At 45.7% G+C, this 18,806-nt stretch overlaps 1 long non-coding RNA gene across 1 annotated transcript; it reads left to right on the top strand.

Moving 5' to 3' along the window:
- Positions 1-2,238: 2,238 nt before the first annotated feature.
- Positions 2,239-15,797, top strand: LOC144116220 (uncharacterized). The gene is made up of 3 exons (XR_013311789.1): positions 2,239-2,508; positions 2,927-3,078; positions 15,745-15,797. It is a non-coding gene; the product is annotated as an uncharacterized LOC144116220 (long non-coding RNA).
- Positions 15,798-18,806: the final 3,009 nt, after the last annotated feature.

Here is an 18,806-nt window from a genome sequence, read left to right as displayed (position 1 = left end):
TTTCTGGGGTTTTTTTTTGGCATTCTTCGGCCTAACTTCAAATTGGTCTTTTCCAAGTTTCTGATGCCTATCCATGCCTCAATTAATTTCTTTCTTTGAACACCAGACTGGCAGTGAAATAGGTATATTTTGCTGAAAATGTTGATAGACGGCAACTAATAGCACACTCTAAAATTCGACACATGTTGAGTGGTACTATAAACATCAATTAACAGTAAGCAATGCTCACTTTTGCTAGCTAGATTGTGAACTGGTCACCTTTACATTCAATCAGTCTACATTTTACTAATGAATGAAAATAATTCTTAAACATTGCTTTAAATTTGTATCAGAGAACATGCGCATATATGCCTGTCACATACTTAAATGGCTCAATTTTTATTTCATTTTATTGTGCAACATCATAATCCTCATACTGGAAATCCAAGTTTACAAATTCTGCTTGAGATGTTGGTGTTTGCTCGAGATAACAAGATTATACGGTCATTATATCCTGTTTCCCTGACTGTACAAAGGATTCTTTCCCAGCCTAAGCCAGGAGCCATTGCAATGTAAACCCTCCAAATTGGTTTCGCATTTCCTCTACCTGTAATCTACTTTACTGGCTCCCACATCTCATTATGTTTATAGTAATAGAAACAAATGTGTAGACTCTTATGCAATACAAAGGCACCCACTTTGTTTTCCACACACTGCGACATTTGAGAATGCTTTGGAGTTGCACAGAGTATATGCCAGCTTATTTTGTACATGGCAGCAATGACATGGTCTTCAGCAGAACTTCCCATACTTGTTTTCAAAACTGTAGTCTGACTTGTGCAACGGCAATATCCGCTCGTGAAGATATGCTAAAGGACTACCTGATGGCATGCTATCTCTGTGGAGAACAGAGCGCCTTGCACAACAGCCAAGTGATGCATGTCTAAGCCCCTTTGCAGCCACACAGTGCTATTTCTGTTTTGGATTTAATAATGGACAAAAAAAACTACAAAAATAAGTCACTATTGTTACTGTGTCACTGTTCTGTAAAATGTAGAACAGCTTTAATTAGAACTGACTTTACCTGTTCCAAACAACTGGAAAAGTCATAATTTCTCATGTGCATTAATTTGTGTTTGACAGCAGTGTGCTAAAATGTGAATTTTTAATGCATACACAATTCAGACACACACACACACACACAACTTATATATTGAATAGATAAGCATGTCTTTTGCATTAGCAGTCAGCTGACTGTAGGTAGTTGGGTGGGGGAGGTTGTTTACATATTAAAATAACAACAACTGTGCAAAAGACAGGCCAACAGTCGTCCAATTCGGTTTGCCAAACCATGTCGTCGTGATGTCTGGCTCTATGTCACACTGCGCCGACGAAAACAGTCGGTCGACTGTCGGCGTCGGCGGAACGTCTCCCACAAGACGGCAGTTGGCCGATGGTTCGCCAACTCCCATGTCATGCGAGAGAACGTGCGAGACCTCCTGCCGACTTGGCCCTTTCTCGTTCTCACTCTTCTCTTGTCATTTCCTGCTATGCGAAATTCATGGGCCGGGACGCTTCATTTTTCACTCTTAAATAAATCCCATCATAGTAAAACAAACTCAACACTCCTGATTATGAACCTAGATTGAGTGCAGCCCATACTGAGTGGAACTTATTGCTGGGTCAGAAAGGCATGGCTCGAAAAATAAATCCAGTTGCTCGCGGGTAAACAAGACGGGAGAGATTATTTAAAACTAAAATAATAAAAAAAAACTCGACCACGCGGATTCGAACTAGGAACCTGTGGAATGCGAAGCTAATGCTATACCCACGACGCCATGAAGAACAAAGCGTGTCATTGTTTTCTGAAGTGCTGATAAGGAGCACTCAGCAGTGTGACACTCGCGACAGAAGTAAAAAGCAGGCGATGCATGTGCGAAAACTCGGCCGGCGCGCTGCACCGGTCGCTACTTGCGAATTGCAGCCCCACTGCAAGCAGGGACACACAGAGCAGCAAGCATCGCTGCGCCGCTCGACTCATGCACTCGAGCTCAAAGCGTACGCTTTGCCGGCCGGCGTTATTTCGACCAGGTGAAAATAGCGGAAAGCCAAGCCAAATCGTTATTTCGACCTGGTCGTAATAACGAAAGGGCAGTGACTGCTACAACCAGGTCGAAATAACGCAAGCGTTATTTCAACTCATGACGTCGCATCCGGTTCGATGAAAAGACGTCACGTCCGCCAATTTTTTTTGCTGTTTGAGCCATGTTTGAGCCGAGCCGAGCATTGCTTGTCCCTTAGGCCGGTCGGCGGGACGGGCGTGAGATCGTGTTGCACGTGAGTAATTTGTTCTTTCTATCTTTTGGCATGAACATACTGAGCAATTGCCTGTTATCTGACACTCAGCATTCCGTTGTCAACTTCCTTGCGCCCGAATATTTTGTGTTAGCAGATAACCCAGGACTAGCACGGAGCCCGCTTGCCCGCCAGTGGACCCGAAGGCCCGGAGGGAAAGACATCTGTTTTATCGTAAGTTCTGCTCAAAAGCTCTGTGCAGGTCTACGGAAAAGAGCAAGCGCTGAGCGTGTTTTTATATCTTTTGTCAGCCCAGCCCAACGTAACTCATGGTAACGCATAATTGCCAGCTTTTGCGTGCTCCCGAAAAAAGGCGGGAAACTTTTGACAACAGTCTAGTTGAACCACTAATAAAGCCGGTCGTCAGTTGAACTAACCGTTTGTGCGATGAGTTTTGTACGCGGTCCGATATTTTGTGGCCCCGCGGCTGGGAAAGTCTGTTGAGTGTTGACTTAATTGCACTTTACAATTGTGTGCTCTTGTTACAATTCGCTTTCTAAAACAGGTGCAAAAATTGTGGCGAGATAAGCGATTACGCTTTGGTGTCTGCAGAGGGAAACATGTTCTTCTTTTAAATTCATATTTATTTCAGACGACAGCACTTGAAGAACTTGCAGGCAGTTTTCTGGTATGCACGGGCCTTCCCGATTCCTGCTTCGAGTCCGGCGTTCACTTGTTGGCGCAGAGGCTGAACAAATGGGACGTTAAAATGTTGAGGCAGCAAAGGCTTTAAGGCGCCACAAGGTGAGCCCTCCACCTTCTGTGATGATTTTAAAATGAGTGCTGTGCCACCTGCACCGAACATCTGTTTTACGTGGGGAGGTGTTTGGACTTAGGTGGCCAACTATCATGGAGGCAACTGGAAAAGCATGCTTCCTTTTAAGGCTTCTAATCTTAAGACCTTTTTACAGCTGATGTTGTAAAGAGGCCTTAAAGATATTAACACTGTGGACAATGTGCATGATTTCCTTTGACTGTTTGGAAGCTTGTGAGGTGCACAAAGCTCACAAGGCACTGTTGTAGTGTGTGACAGGTCATTGTGGTGATATTAGAAAAAGACATAGTACAGCACAATGGGACAGAGAAAAGGAGCACACAGGATAAGTGCTCGTCCTGTGTGCTCCTTTTCTTTGTCCCGTTGTGATGCGCTATGTCTTCTGATATGCTATACCAACAAGCCCAAACTACCACTTTGTTAAGATTGTGGTCATGATAGGTTTCTTTGATTTGGCTGCACTCTCTGCACTAGTTCTGTGAAGTTCCATGGTGGTGCCGGTAGCATGCAGTGTCAGTTCAGATGGTTCAAATGCAGCTTGGCACTGTCCGCTTCCAAAACGAATGGTCGAGTGCAGGCCCGATTGATAGCCTTGCTGTTGTCACGAAATTGCAGCCAACTGCATGCTGCCGACGCCAACGACCACCAAAATCCTGAAACACTTGGAAGAATTTTCAAGCAGCAAATCGCAAAGAAGTCTTACCATGAACCTGCTCTAGGAAATCGTCGTTTCACAGAAAAAAAAATTGTTTCATGTATACACACAGGCTACTTACGAATTAGCGCTGAAATGCTGCCCATGCAACTGGACTTGATCGCTTAGGTTTTCATTATGATGCCTCACACAGTCACTCAATTCTTCCATATGTAGGTCGAAGAAGCAGAGAAGGTATGGCACGTGTTATTTAATGAAATGATGACAGTTATTTGCTGAAAGGTTATGGTTTATGGGGGTTTAATGTCCTAAAGCAACTCAGGCTATGAGGGACGCTGTAGTGAATGGCTCCGGAAATTTTGACCACCTGGTGTTCTTTAAGGGAGCTGCTGACCTGAAGGACATGGGTTCGATCCCGGCCGCGGGGGTCGAATTTTGATGGAGGCGAAATTCTAGAGGCCCGTGTACTGTGCGCTGTCAGTGCAAGTTAAAAAACCCCAGGTGGTCGAAATTTCCGGAGCCCTTCACTACAGTGTCCCTCATAGCCTGAGTCGCTTTGGGACATTAAGCCCCCATAAACCAAGCCAATCTTTTTTTGTAATGAGGTGTAAGGCATTATTATACACGGATTACCATGTGGTATGCTCCTATGGCTGCTAAATAATTTATAACTGAATTTCTTTCTCGTGATGTTTCAGTTTCAGCAGCTGAACGATGACTGTGACCTTAAAGAGAGGTTGTAGGTCATGTGAGGCGTGAAAAACTGCAATATAATTGGTGCTTCTACATTTTTTGTCATTCCTCCTCTAGAGGAAGGCTGGCTTCAGCAGTGCAGTAAATAAAAACGATAAAGCAGCAATTATATCGCAGTTTTTCTATGCCTCTAATGACCTAAAACCTCTCCTTGTCGTCACAGCTCTCATTCGGCTGTTTAAACCGAAACAGCATGACAGAAAAATTCGATTATGAATTATTTAGCGGTCGTAGGCGAATACCAAATCGTGATTCATGCATTGTAGTGTCTTCATTATAAAGAAGAAAATATGCCACCAATATTAGGTCTCTATGCTCCATTAACATGCACTCACATCGCACAGTACACGGGCCCCTAGAATTTTGCCTCCATCAAAATTCTAGAGGCCTGTGTACTGTGATGTCAGTGCATGATAAAGAACCCCAGGTGGTCGAAATTTCCAGAGCCCTTCACCATGACATCCCTCACAGCTTGAGACACTTTGTGACGTTTAAACCCCCATCGACATTTCAACAAAGAACTGTCATCATTTCATTAAATAACTAGCGCCATACCTACTTCAGTTCTTCAACCTACACATGGACATTGCCATACTGCTGCACCGCAGCTGCGGTGCAGCAATTCGGCTTTCATTTCATTCATTTCGGCCAGCCTAGAACTCGTGCCGCACTAGTGCAGAAATTGCAGCCGAATGAAAGAGACCTTATGATTATGTGGCTACTTCCATTGCATTGGGTGGGCAACAGTTTTTTGTCCTAGCTATTACACAGAAAGAAGAAAAAAAGGGATCGTGGGAACATTCACTATTAAGACAACAGCTTTCACCTGCAGACCCCAAATGAACAAAACCTGCCTGTATAGTGAACAAAGCAACTAGGCTGTCACGTATCTAGCAAGTTATAATTTTGAAGGTGGGCCTCCTGCTGTGAAACTGGCAACGTTTGTGCCCCTACAGACAAGCAGTGGCGAGAGGCGAGAAGTCGCAGACGAATGTAGGTAGGACAGGTAGCTGAACGAGGAAGTAGTTCCCGTAATTGAAGAATACAAAGAAACACAAGGACGAGACATGTTTATGTTCTTCCTTCTATGCTTGTCATTTTGTTTTCACAAGTTAACAGTAGATGTTCGTTGTAGTTTCACTTTTTGAGGAAAATGGGGAAGGGGTTGTTCATCTTGAGACATGTAGCCCAAAAGACGGAGCACAGGAATGGCTCACACATTAGTGCTTGCGTTTTGTTCCTACTGTTCTGTGTGCTTGCACCCCTTGCCCCCAAATGAGGCATTGACATGATCTTGCGTGGTGCTATGCTGGTAAAGGGTGTCTGCTGCATGCATATGGGTGTGTGGCATTCAGTTTCAAGCACCAACACACGGCTTCTAGTGCAGTAGGAATTATGGGAGCAAAAAAACCTCAAAGATGTGGATGAATAGTTTAGCTCTTCTACACGATAGCAAGGCGGGCGAGTTGGTGATACATATTTAAAAAATTAACAGCATGGAAAACGGGGACTTCAAGGGTAGAAAACACAGGACAAGCACTTGTCCTGTGTTTTCTACCCTTGAAGTCCCTGTTTTCCGCGCTGTTATGTTTTTAACTCTCTATTTTGCCTTTTCTCAAAAAATTCTGTGACAGGAGGTTCTAATACATGTCAGCCCACCCCTCATGTAATACTCCCTTGTGGGCCTTTGAGGTACAAATAAATAAAAAAAAAGTAGTGCCCTTTCAAACAGAATAATTTGCAACTTTGGTGCAAGATTTTCAGTGGCCCCTTCAGGGAGTGTTTGTCCAGTGCTTGTAGTGATTGCTTAATGTCACTTGGTCCCAAGAACCAGACAGTTAACCAATTGCCCCTGTGCCTCTTGATGAGAAAATCTGAGGGGTAAAAATGACAGTTTACCATAGCTGTGAACAGTAATGAGCTGGATGTATTGCCGAAGAGAATCGAGGTCATCTACTTGACAGTGGTAAGAATTTTGGGTTGGTTAGAGCATAGATGGCTTAACATCCATCTTCCGTATCTTAATAGATGTGGCATTGTTGGCGTGTGTAATTAAAAATTTTGTTTCGATGTGTGTATTTCGATGTGAGCTGTCAACTCGGGCATGACGAAGTTGTAAGCTCGACCAGAAGTACCTGTGCTGTTTGAGCTCAGGGCATGAGCTTTGAGCGAGGCCACTGCACTACGTCCTTGTTGTACATTTGGCTTTCATGGTGCTCCAACTTCCTCCTTCCCCCACCTCTGTTAGGAATGTCGCCATGGGGCCAAGCGAAAGTGGTAGGGTGTAATTAGAGAAGTGGCATGGCCATAAGGTCTATCCGAACAGTACTGCGTAAGACTTGTTTGCTGGATTGGCCCCGCAGTCAGAACTGAGGTGAGTTATGAGTGGGCCACTGTGGAGAAAGATAGTAGAGCGGCGAAAAACATGCCACGAATGGTGGAGAGCTATAGTTTGGAAGCAACCTTTGATGCCTTTGTTGCCATTGTGGTCAAAGTTATCTGTGAGACCATCAAGGGCACCACCTGTTCTGAATGCATCGCATAGCAATAGATCAGGGCTTCAATTTTACAGTTGGATCATGGGCTTTACTGCAGGAGGTGTATGAATTGGTTCAGATTTCACATTGAGGCGCATCAAATTCAGCAACGTTAGTACTCACAGGTACAGTAAAACCTCGTTAAGGTATACCTCGTGGCACTGTGGAAAAGCTGTGCAAAGCGGCAATATTGTCACGAAGACGACGAAGCTGGTAGTGGTGCGGGAACGGAAAAGTCACGTTATAGGCGAGCGGCCATTAAAATCACCTCACTGCCATCATTCATCGCCGCTTATTATTCGTCTGGTCGCCACTTAACATTTGGTGTGAGATGCGGGGTATCATCCCCATCCTGGTCCTGGATCTTCGGAGTCTTCTGCCTGCCGTTATCATCGGCCGTGTGCACCTGGTTTGCCCCGCTGTGCCCCAGCCCGCCGAACTTCAATCGACCTCGCCGCTCACCGCAGTCCCGTCCCCCGCCCTGACCACAAGACACGTTGACATGACAACGCTGCCGCGACCCGAGACGCCGCCCACACGTGAGGACACCACCCCCCTGCCCATGCCATTCGGTGCATTCAAGGGCTTCATTCGTTGGCTACTGGTGACCTGTGTCCCAAGCGCTTCATCGACTAGGATTCACTCACACATAACTTTCATCGTGGCAGCCAGCACTTCCCCACATGCCATTTGTGTTGTACCGTCCTCCTCTGAACCCATCTCCACTGAGCCGTCCCTCCGTCGGTGTGTTCTTCTATTCACTATCGGGATGATCGCTCGGCAGCCCCGGGTAGTGTCAGTGAAACGACGAAGCTGGCAGCGGCGCGGGAACACAAAGGTCGCGCTATAGGCGAGGGGCCATTAGAATGATCTCACTGCCATCGTTCATCACCACTTATAATTCGGCTGGTTGCCACGTAACAATATGCCCAAACTGAAAGCAGCCTGAGTATATCCGTTGACCTGGTAAAAGATGATACCTGAGGCATTTTAAAGAATGTGCAGGCGAAACCTTTTAATCACATAGCTACGAGTGCAGCCTCGAAGGTATGTAAGCCAGGTCCCGTGTACCAGCTGCTCTATTAGGCCGTATTTGAGTGAACAAGCAAGTGTCTAGCACGCATGCAGTTTTTTCCAACAGTACAAGTTTAGCTGTCTTCAGCTTCCATGTAGGTGTTACTTTCATTGGATGGTGTTTTGCCAGTGATGGAAGCAACAGTGTCAATACCAAACTGTGCTGAAGAAGTCTTCGACTGCATTGTCTAATCCATCACCAATCATGCAGAAAAAAAATGAGTCTCCACAATACGCCCTCTGCAACAAAATACCTCCTGTAAACAGGACGTATTTAGGAATACCTGCTCTATTCTGAGGCCTGGATTGGGAAAAGTGGGGATAAGAGTTAATGGAGAATATTTTAGTAATCTGCAATTCTCAGGTGATATAGCTAATTCGCTCAGCAGATGAACTGCAAAGCAAGATCAGTAAGCAGAATGATGGGTCTAAAGAATTAAAGGAGTATAGACACTTAACTTTTGGGTGCGTGTTTTTTTGTTTGTAACGATGCGTAAGGCGTTGTTATACTTGAATTACCACCTGGTATTCTCCTATAACCAATAAACAATTTATAATAGCATTTCTTTCTCGTGCTGTTTCAGTCTCAGTTTCAACAGCCGAATGAGGACTATGACTCCAATGTGTACTTACAGGTCACGTGAGGCATGAAAGAACTGCAATATAATCGCTGCTTCCACATTAGTTGGCATTCCGGCTCTTCAGGAAGGCTGGCTTCGGCAGTGCAGTAAATCATAACGATGAAGCAGCGATTATATGGGCGTTTTTCGATGCCTCACGCGACACAAAAGCACTCTGACATCACAGCAATTGTTCGGCTGTTGAAACTGAAATAGCGTGACAGAAAAAATTCAATTATAAATTATTCAGCGGTCATGGGCAAATATCACATGGTGATTCATGCGTAGTAGTATTTTCTGCATCGTTGTAGAGAAGAAAACATGCCACCAAAATTACGTGTCTATAATCCTTTAGCACGCATAAAACCAAATGGAAAATGCTCTTGGCCATTCCCTCCAATGCAAATTCTGTGTGGTGTATAATATTGTTACGTGGTGGGCGTCCAAAGAGTGAGGCGCGATGAACGATGGCAGAGTTGTAATTTAATGGCCGTTGGCCTGGCGCGACTGCTCTGTAATGCACCACAGCCAGCTTCGTCGTCTTTGTCACAATATTCCTTTTTCTCATGGACATTGTCACTAATAGGAAACTGGGTGGTGTGTCATTGTTTGCGTAAGAACTTAAGGACACTGAGAAGTTCCCTAGGCAGCCGCTGACCACACACCATACGTGGCAAAATTACTTTTGAAAAGTAATTAAATTACATTACTAATTACTTTCCTATAAATCACAGAAGTAATTACATTACAAATTACTGGTCTCAAAGTAATGGCATTACATTACAATTAGCTGCCTTAAGTAATGAAAATTACTTCGTTTCGATGCTTAAATGTTGCGCATTGGCCATAGTTTGTGCAAAATTTCTAGGGTTTTTTTTTTGTTTTTGTTTGCACCGCCCCTGAGCTTGAAAATGGGCGTCAGAAATTTTTCCCCTTTTTAGTCAATTTGAACTGCCGCTTTGCTGATGTAGATGAGGTCTTTGTCATATCATTCTTCAATCAGAAGTACATTGTTCAATGTTTAATATGGTCCCACCATCCTGATTTTGAAGAAATTGTCATCCGCGTAAATAGCGGGAGTGCAGTGACTGCTTATCCACGCATCATCCCAGAAGTGCACAGGCGCTCGAGAAGCTGCCATTCTGCTGTTCAATTGATTTGTTCTGGAGGCAAGTTGGTGGAAATACATTGCATGTCGCTGGGACGCAGTTGCCTATCTTGCCCTTGAGTTAGAAATACGGCCTCAGGTGAGGCCACAAAAACCCGACAACTCGTGGCCAACTTTTTTTTGACATTTTGTCAGTGTCAAAGTACTCAAAGACGTCAAAGTACTTGCTCAAGCACTCGCAGTGCGTCTGCGTGAAGGTGCCATATGGCATACCTTGGTCATCGATCTCTCCTGGTGGCCATGCAGTGCGTTTGTGTGTGAGACCTTATGCAGTGCAGGGAGATGCGTAGCAGTCCTGTGACTGATATGCAGACTCTTCACCAAGGCAGTGCTGATGCCTGCGCGCACCTCTCGTCCGCATGCTTCCCTGGGCTGCTGGCTATTACTACTTGCACGCTTTTAAGGCACAAGCCTTAAGTGGCACATTAACATCGATACCCGGCGTGGTTGTCGATGTCCAGGAAAAGTGGTCCATAACCCCCAATGACATCGTCAGCAAAGAGAAAAATTTCTTCCAAGGGTGCAGAGAATTGAACCCAGGGCCTTCAAATTACGAGGTGATCACACAACCCATCGGCCACAAAACCGCATTGTTTCTTGGCAAGTAATGATTCATTTAATGTATGTGTTGCCCTATGACAATAAGCTAATGAGTATGTGTGTCATTAGAAAGGAAGGAAACAATATAAATTAAAAAGTGAATGTTTTTCGCCTTCAAAGCATGAAAGTAGTCTCTAGTGTGTCCGTAATTCTGGTTTCATCCCGTCTGCGGCAGGCTCATTTCGGGAGAGGCGAAATGCTATAGGTCCATGTACTGTGCGATGTCAGTGCACGTTAAAGAACCCCAGGTGATCAAAATTCCCGGAGCCCTTCACTATGGCATCCCTCATAGCCATAGTCGATTGCTTTGGGACGTTAAACCCCCATAAACTGCATCTTTGCTTTGTATATGCTCATCTCCCAAACGCGAGGCCAAAGCATGGCAGATACGAGGAGAAGCATGGACTCGGTATGCAGCAAAAGTAATATCGCCAGTAATTAATTACTTTTCCGTGAAATTACTGCTTGAAGGTAGTTCATTACATTACTAAATTGCCAGGCCACAAAAGTAATAAATTACATTAAAAATTACTGAGAAAAGTAATTTAATTACTGTAATTTTATTACAGTAATTTAATTGCTGGCTAATCTGCCACACACTGATTTCAAGGTGATTGCACACTGCTTTTCAATGAATGCGAAATCCTGACATGATAGCTTTTGCAAATGGTACGAAACAACGCCTTTTGCATTTTTAAGGCAAAGCTTCCCCCTTCATGTTTTTTTTTTTGATGTTATGAATGCAATGTTTTAGCAATAAGCTTGAATTAGCCCCTATGAAAAATTTTTTTGCTGGTCTGCACGTGACTGTCTCTATGTCCAGGTTTGGCGCCATTTCCTAGTCCCTGGCATTTATTGGCACTTTCACTTCAATAAAACTTTTGTGAATGTGCTGGCACAAATTTTGAAAAGTTCCTTTGCTAGCGCTTGCAAGTTGTTTTCATATTTTTGTTTTCCATGGGGGTGAAGTTTCATGGCATGTCCAGTCCGTCAACTATTTCTTACCGTTCTCAGATACTTTGTCCCGTTACAATTGTGCATTGTGGAAGAGCCGCAGCTGCTCTTAAGATGCTTTGTGTCCTTGTCTTTGTGCAGGGCAGCAGCGGCGTCTTCTCCGCAGTGCTCAGTTGCATGTGGGCAAAGCATCCAAAGATGATGACTAGCTTGGCTGGCATTTTCTCTTGGTCTCTGAATGGCTCATGTGGTCAGAATTTGGCAAAATTATGGACATGTATACCAGAAAATTGTTTCAAAAAATTTTCCAGGATTTGTATTGTGAATAAAAATAGCACAACACGCGCAATTTTTGGTTTTGTGATACTGCAGATTACACGAACCAAGAACAGAACAGCAAGGTTCTACTGTATTTCTTTGAAGGGCTGTGACGGTTTTAAAGGGTGTCTAGCAACCTTGAATTGTCAAAAGGAATTTCGTTTACCTGGAAAAATCGGGCAGTTGTTAGGGATACCATCAAGAAAGTGGTCAAGTCTCGGAAAAGGACGTACTGAAATTAACGCAGAGGTCTGCCTCGCCGCAGCATAAACGCGCCTTGACAGAGCCTGCGCTTAATCGCTAACCAACGTATTCAGCGGCGGCATCCATGGGAGCCACTGAAACCCCCCGCCCACTCACTAAATAAAAGAAAAGAAGTCCAGTGCCGAGGTTCGGAATCGAACCAGGGCCTTCGGCGTTTGAGACAGAAACGCTACCGCTCCGCCACGACGGCTCAAGTTACAGCCGTCAATAAAGGCGCATCTAGTGAATGCACTCTTCTGATGCAGAAATCTCCGCGCTTTCGCTAGGTATATCCTGGCCTAACAGAGCTAGGCCATCAGCAATTTTTCTGAACTGCCTTGTACCGTGTCTCCCGTCCCTAATAAACGATTTCTGTTAAGTAGTTTGAAGTTGACTGGCACAGCCGGGAATGTTTCGCCGGGCAAGCGTGCAAATACACAAGTGCTGCCTTGTACGATCACCGACCATCGTGCCATCATAGCTTTTCATTGACCGTGGCGATCATCTGACAAGCCTTAACAGGCTCCTTCAAAGGTTAACTAGCACTTGAAGCGGCACTTGGAGTTCCTCTGCTGTTCGGCGCTTGTAAATCGAAGCGCGTCAAAAACAAAACCACGGGGCATGCAAAGCTCATAGACGCGAAGCGCCATAACAAATCGAAACTCTCCTGGCCGCCTGTGGCGCCGCCAGGCATCCGTTTTCTTTGCTTCCAACATTCAGGTTGTCTTTTGCCTGCCTTCCTTGTGTGATAAAAGTGCACTATTGGTTTTAAAACAAAACTTACTTCAATATTGATCTGCGCAACCTACCTTTGTCAGCCTCAGAGATTCGCGAAACCAAGTAGGATGGAAAATTCCTTCAAGGTGGCGTCTCTTGTCCTATGGTGTCACCACGCTTGTACTTGCGAGATTGGCCTGTGGTGGCGATACCTGTATTTTGGTTCCTGCTATTTTCTACCTTACAAGAGCTTTGTTTTCAGTAAGAGCGGCGATTTTGTGATCAGGAGCTGGTATTCTATCGATACAAGCCAACTTCAATTTCTCCTCAGTGTCCCTTTAAGTTTGGTCTGGTGCATATGAATAGACACAGCTACGTTCAAAAGTATTTTCTGTGGAATAAGTCGCAGTCATAGGAATGTGCACAATTCATGCACTTTCAGTATACTGATGCGAGGTGCCACGCCACCCCGGTGTGGCATCAAAATCGATCTGTAAATCTTGCTCTCAGGCCTCGTCAATCTTGTAGGCTATTGCAGAAACAAACAGAGGCTAGTTTCTCTGCGGTTCGAGCTGTGATGACGAGGTCGTAAAAAGCTGTTACTTTTTGTGGAAATGCTTGCTGCTTGTCCTGTGGCATTGCTGCTATCGAAAGGGATGCCAGAGCGGGCCTTCATTGGAAAGGCAGTGCTTCTCAGTGATGAGCAAACCAACCCTTGTCAGCCCTCTTGTTCAAGGGTTCCTTCTTGAAAGCCTGAAATATTCTTTTGCAGTACAATGAACAGTGTATGGAGTCCCTGAAAGCATGCAGAGTGTTCCGTTTAGAAATTTTCCAGAATTTTCTCAAAGTAGAGTTGTTTGTTTCTTTTGTGAAAGCACATGTATGTCAGCACATATGGCCACCACTCTTATGAACCATTAAAAGAAAGCAAAAACTTGTTAGCATAATTTTAACAAACTTCCAAATCTAAGAGTCCGGATCAGTCAGGCACTTTTCGTCCAGTGAGAAGGAAAACAAGCTGCTGAAATTTCGGCACAGATTCCTAGTTGAAATGTGCCAGCATCTGTGGGTCCGTTACGGCCAGGGATTCCAGTGTGGTGAAACCCATACACAAGAGTTAAGTGGGCCATGTCCTGTTAAGAATGCTGCATCTGGGGCAGCATTCCACAGCTGGAGGTGTCACAAGAAAGTGTAGAAGAGGTCGTCTTGTTAATGCTCTCACTCTTGTTGTAGCTTAAGCTGCTGTTCATCGATTTTTTGTGTCATTAATCTTTCTCAACAATGCCACATCACGTCATGCGCCTTTTCAGTGTCTGAACTGTGACGAGCATCTCCACCGCAGCCGCGGCATCGTGCTTGAGTGCTCATCTCGGCTACGGCAGGTCGTGGGTACGATTCCCGCGGCCTCCGGTCCACTAGCCAATTAATCCAATAAGAACAGGCGGTCCCCCGGCCTAGTGCTCGGCTCTCCAGGGGTGCACTGCGTGGGAAGGATAGCCTGCGCCTCAAAATTCCCGTCAAATGCGGGCACAAAAACGTCTCCGCGTGGTCAAAACCCGCAGTCCAAAACTCTCGCCTTGTGCCAGTTACGAAACTTAGTTCAACGTTCACTTCTCTAGCGTCAAGAGAGATGTGCCATAGCTCTCTCCGCTCACAAACCGTCTTCGAGCAAAGTGCAGCGGTATTTGCTTGCTACCGTTGTGGCTGGCGCACACGCATCGGCAGGTGTGCATGATTGGTTAAAAAAAAGATGGGCTTCTACCGCACGAGGTGGGTTTAGGGTTGCTTGACGGCGGAACTTATCTCTGATCCGTCAAGGCGACGGTTTGGTTGAAGACCATTCTCCCAAACATCTCGCCCTATATGAGCCGAGCACCATGGCGGGGAAATCTTAAAACCGGTGGGCACCCGGCGGCACTGGGAATCGAACACAGCACCTTTCGAATGTGAGGCGGATGCTCTGCCACAAGGTAGCGCTTCGGTGCTATGATCTTCGCCAAAAGGCTGAGAAATGAAAGGCCGAAAGATTGTCGTTCGGCAGCTTACAAAGTCAAGCTGTCATGTTTTTTCCTGAACACAGTTATGGCTCAGGCTAATTGTACCATTCTACATGATTTTCCCTCATTCATTGAGACGCTCAGTAAGCTTTAGGATGCGATAAATTATGAAGAGGAAAGAAATATTTGTATGATATGTTTCTTTTCATCACTGCATTTTGTGGAAACATGTTTGTATTGTAATTTCAAATGTTTTATAATTTGAACTACTTGAAAATAAAGCATATCGCAGTACTGGCCGGCATTTCGAAAGGCCCTGATATGCACACCATGTGTACGAGAGCAGACGATGCAGCGGTCCCTGTGTCATTACTTTTGGAACCCACATGACCAGGGTTGCTGCTCTTCCTCGGGAGTGACGACGTAATGCACCCCGACAATCAGAAACCGAAATCGCTCAGTATAAATAATGCGGTAATATTTAATGTTCATATGTAAATTGCGGAGCACGTATCACGCGCTGGGTGGGAGTATGCAATGCTTGAAACTAAGAACACTCCAACCAAAAATTTGATGTCTCCGCTCCTTTAAGGTTTTTGGTTTAGCATATGGAGCTTGTGAGCTCCTGTGTGCCAGCGTCAGAAGCCTTTCAGAAACCCTTTCGTTGTTTGTCTTGACTGTTTTTATTCATTCTTGGTCTGTGCCTTGTACACACTTCTTTTTGTGTGTGGTTTCTCTGGCACATCTTGAACAATGTTCTTTTTATTCTTTTTTTTAATGATCTTTCTAATGTCCATACGCAAAACCACTACAGGAGTGCGTGGGCTGCTGCTGTAGCTTGTTGGGAGATCTCCTTTTTGTTTTTTCCCTCATATGCATTCCATTTTTTGTGTATTTGTGGGTTTCTCTTAGTGGTTTATTAGTTGCATTTTATTGTTCTGAGCTTGCATACTTTTTTCTCTTTTCATGGCATCCAACCCTGTGTATGACCGACACTAGTGGAGGGACTGCAGCAGCCGACCTTGCATGGCGCGGCAATCTCTGGTCCATGGCCCCTATTCCCCGTTCCAGTCTATTGGCTCAAGGTTGTGCCAACAAGTCTGCACCTTGGCCTACAGGCAGAGTCGCATTAGGCCCACGTCGGCCAGGACTTCCTTGCCAAATAAAGTGTTCCTATCGACACGCCTTGTCAGTAATTGATGAAGCGTGTGAATAAATGAGTAACAACTTCGTTGGCCGTGTAGAAAAACCGTGTTACAAAGCAGTTTTTTTTTAAGGCCATACCCAGCCACCACATTGTTTCCTCTGAGCAACCTACTCATCTTTGAGGTAAGTGCTTGCCATGTGTCGCATCACAGTCTGAAGTGTTGCTGCAGAACTGCATATTGCCTTCCTGTTTATGCCATTGCAGCGCCACTCGGCTGCGATGAGTGGCCGTGTCGGACGCAGTGGCCCTCCAGTGAGTGCAGCCACGCACTCGCGTGTTCAGGGTGGACGACCCTGTACGTATGGGACCGCTGCTCGCTTCGACCGACGAATGACTCGGGGACTGCGGAACCGCCGTGCCTGATCACGTTGTAAACAATTCACATTACTAACTTGCCTATACTCTGCGCAAATCAAGGATGAAAGCTCGGAACTTATGAGCGCACATATGCCCACTCGAACAACCCATAAATTACGTGAAATGAAAGCGTATTTTCATACGGTCAATTACGACAAGATTTTCTTGAGAAAGCTTCGAAAAGACTTTCATTTTCCTGGAGCGCCTTCTAAGGCACAGGCACTATACAAGTGCGAGCCCACAAACCACACAAGCGTCCTTTCACAACGAATGTGCCACACCACACGTCCAGAGCATCCAGAGGCCGACCAAACAAGCAAGCGATGCAAAACGCCCGCGCCCGCACGACCGCGATCCACAAATCCCAAATGACGCCAAGCCAATCTATAATCGATGGGTGAAAATAACGCTTCCGTTATTACGACCAGGTCGGAATAATGACTTGGCTTGGCTTTCCGTTATTTTCACCTGGTCGAAATAACGCCGGCCTAACGAAAGCGTTATTTTCACCGATGGATTATAGATTGGCTTGGCGTCATTTGTGATTTGTGGATCGCAGTCGTGCGGGCGCGGGCGTTTTACATCGATTGCTTGTTTGGTCGGCCTCTGGATGCTCTGGACGTGTGGTGTGGCACATTCGTTGTGAAAGGACGCTTGTGTGGTTTGTGTGCTCGTACTTGTGTAGTGCCTGTGCCTTCGAAGGCGCTCCAGAAAAATGAGTCTTTTCGAAGCTTTCTCAGGAAAATCTTGTCGTAATTGACCGCATGAAAATACGCTTTCATTTCGCGTAATATATGGGTTGTTAGAGTGGGCATATGTGCGCTCATCCGTTCCGAGCTTTCGTCTTGATTTGCGCAGAGTATAGGCAAGTTAGTAATGTGAATTCTCTACAACGTGTGGCAATGGTCAGAAATAGCATCACGCACGGTGGTTCTGCAGTCCCCGACGCCTCCGTCGGTCGAAGCGAGCAGCGGTCCCATGCGTACAGGGTCGTCCACCCTGAACACGCGAGTGCGTGGCTGCACTCTGAAGGGCCACTGCGTCCGACACGGCCATTCATCGCAGTCGAGTGGGGCAGAAGTTGGACCTGGGCGTGGCGCTTTGCGTCATCTGCCACTTCGCTTCTATGCGCGGCCGTGTCGGACGCAGTGGCCCTCCACAGAGCGCAACCAAGCGCTCGCGTTACGACAAGAGAAGAAGGCTGCTAGTGGCACGTCGACAGGACCAGATGGTATTCCGATTATGTTAATAAAGAAGTTAGGACCAAAATCCAAGCAAACATTAATAGAGTTAGTGAACAAAATGATATATAGTGGATGAATGGCGATCAAGCAGAATGAACTTGATATATAGGGGAAAAGGGGACAAAGCTGACATAAGCAAATACCGTCCCATAACAGTGAAGTGTGTGGTTTATAAAGTGGTGATGCAGATTATAAAGGACAGACTGCAGGCTTGGATGGAGAACGAGGGGGTGCTAGGGGAGCTACACAATGGGTTCCGGAAACAGAGGAGGTTGGAGCTAGGACAATGTTTTCATTGACACATTATATAGAGATTGCTGAAAAGGAACACAGGCCCCAATGGCTAGCATTTCTGGTTATCAGGCGAGCCTACGGCAACGTTATTCAAGATGATTTGTGGGAAACACTGGGCACATCCTATGGCGATCAAGTAGAATGAACACGATATATAAGGGAAAGGGGGACAAAGCTGACATAAGCAAATACCGTCCTTCAGAAACGCACTGCGACGAGTCTCGGTTAGCCTGAGCAGCTGTCTGTGGAAGGTATTTAGCAATGAAGAGGGAGCATGCCTGGAGCGTGCGAAGATGCTGTACGCGCGCGCTTCTTCGCTGTTATCGCGGTGGCCACATTAAAAATCCCATAGAATCATCGCTATATTGGAATCTAGAAATTCTGTATTTTAAGGTGCAGGCGACAAGAATAAAGCGGATGGCAGAAACAAAATTGTCGGAGCGAACCCGCGCAAGCGCATTTCATACAGCGCTGTTTGTGCAGTCTGCCGCGGCATAGTTTCGTTTTTGTGCTGTCGTTCGCGCTAGCGTCGCATCGTCGATGTAACTGTGCCAACAGACGCACAAAAAATCACATGGTCTGTAAGTGTGCTGGCGTTGGCCTGGGTGCTTCCAGAAGTCGCCGAACGCAGCGGCGCACAAGTGCCTATATAGAGCACGTGTATAGTATCGCTTTTTCTGGCCGGCGTCGCCATTACACGCGCATTGAACGAATTCCGGGACGGTATAAACTACCATCGTGAGATGACTTTCGCGTCGTACGACAAGGGAATTATGCAACAATTGCATTATGTAACAGATATAGGCGATCGAGTTTCAGTTGTAGGGGCTTCTGTGGCAGCTGGACTGCCTGGCTCATATGAAAAAAAAAGCGTACCGGGAAAAACGCAGCAACCGCGAACGTAGCAGCGGGTTCTACTAGATGTTTGTTTTGCAAAGGGAAAATTTAATCCTGCCTCT

The sequence above is a fragment of the Amblyomma americanum genome, chromosome 1 (genome assembly GCF_052857255.1).
Source record: "Amblyomma americanum isolate KBUSLIRL-KWMA chromosome 1, ASM5285725v1, whole genome shotgun sequence".
Taxonomy (NCBI): Eukaryota; Metazoa; Arthropoda; class Arachnida; order Ixodida; family Ixodidae; genus Amblyomma; species Amblyomma americanum.
Note: the sequence above shows the minus strand (reverse complement) of the source record. Positions and strands in the feature narration are given on the sequence as shown.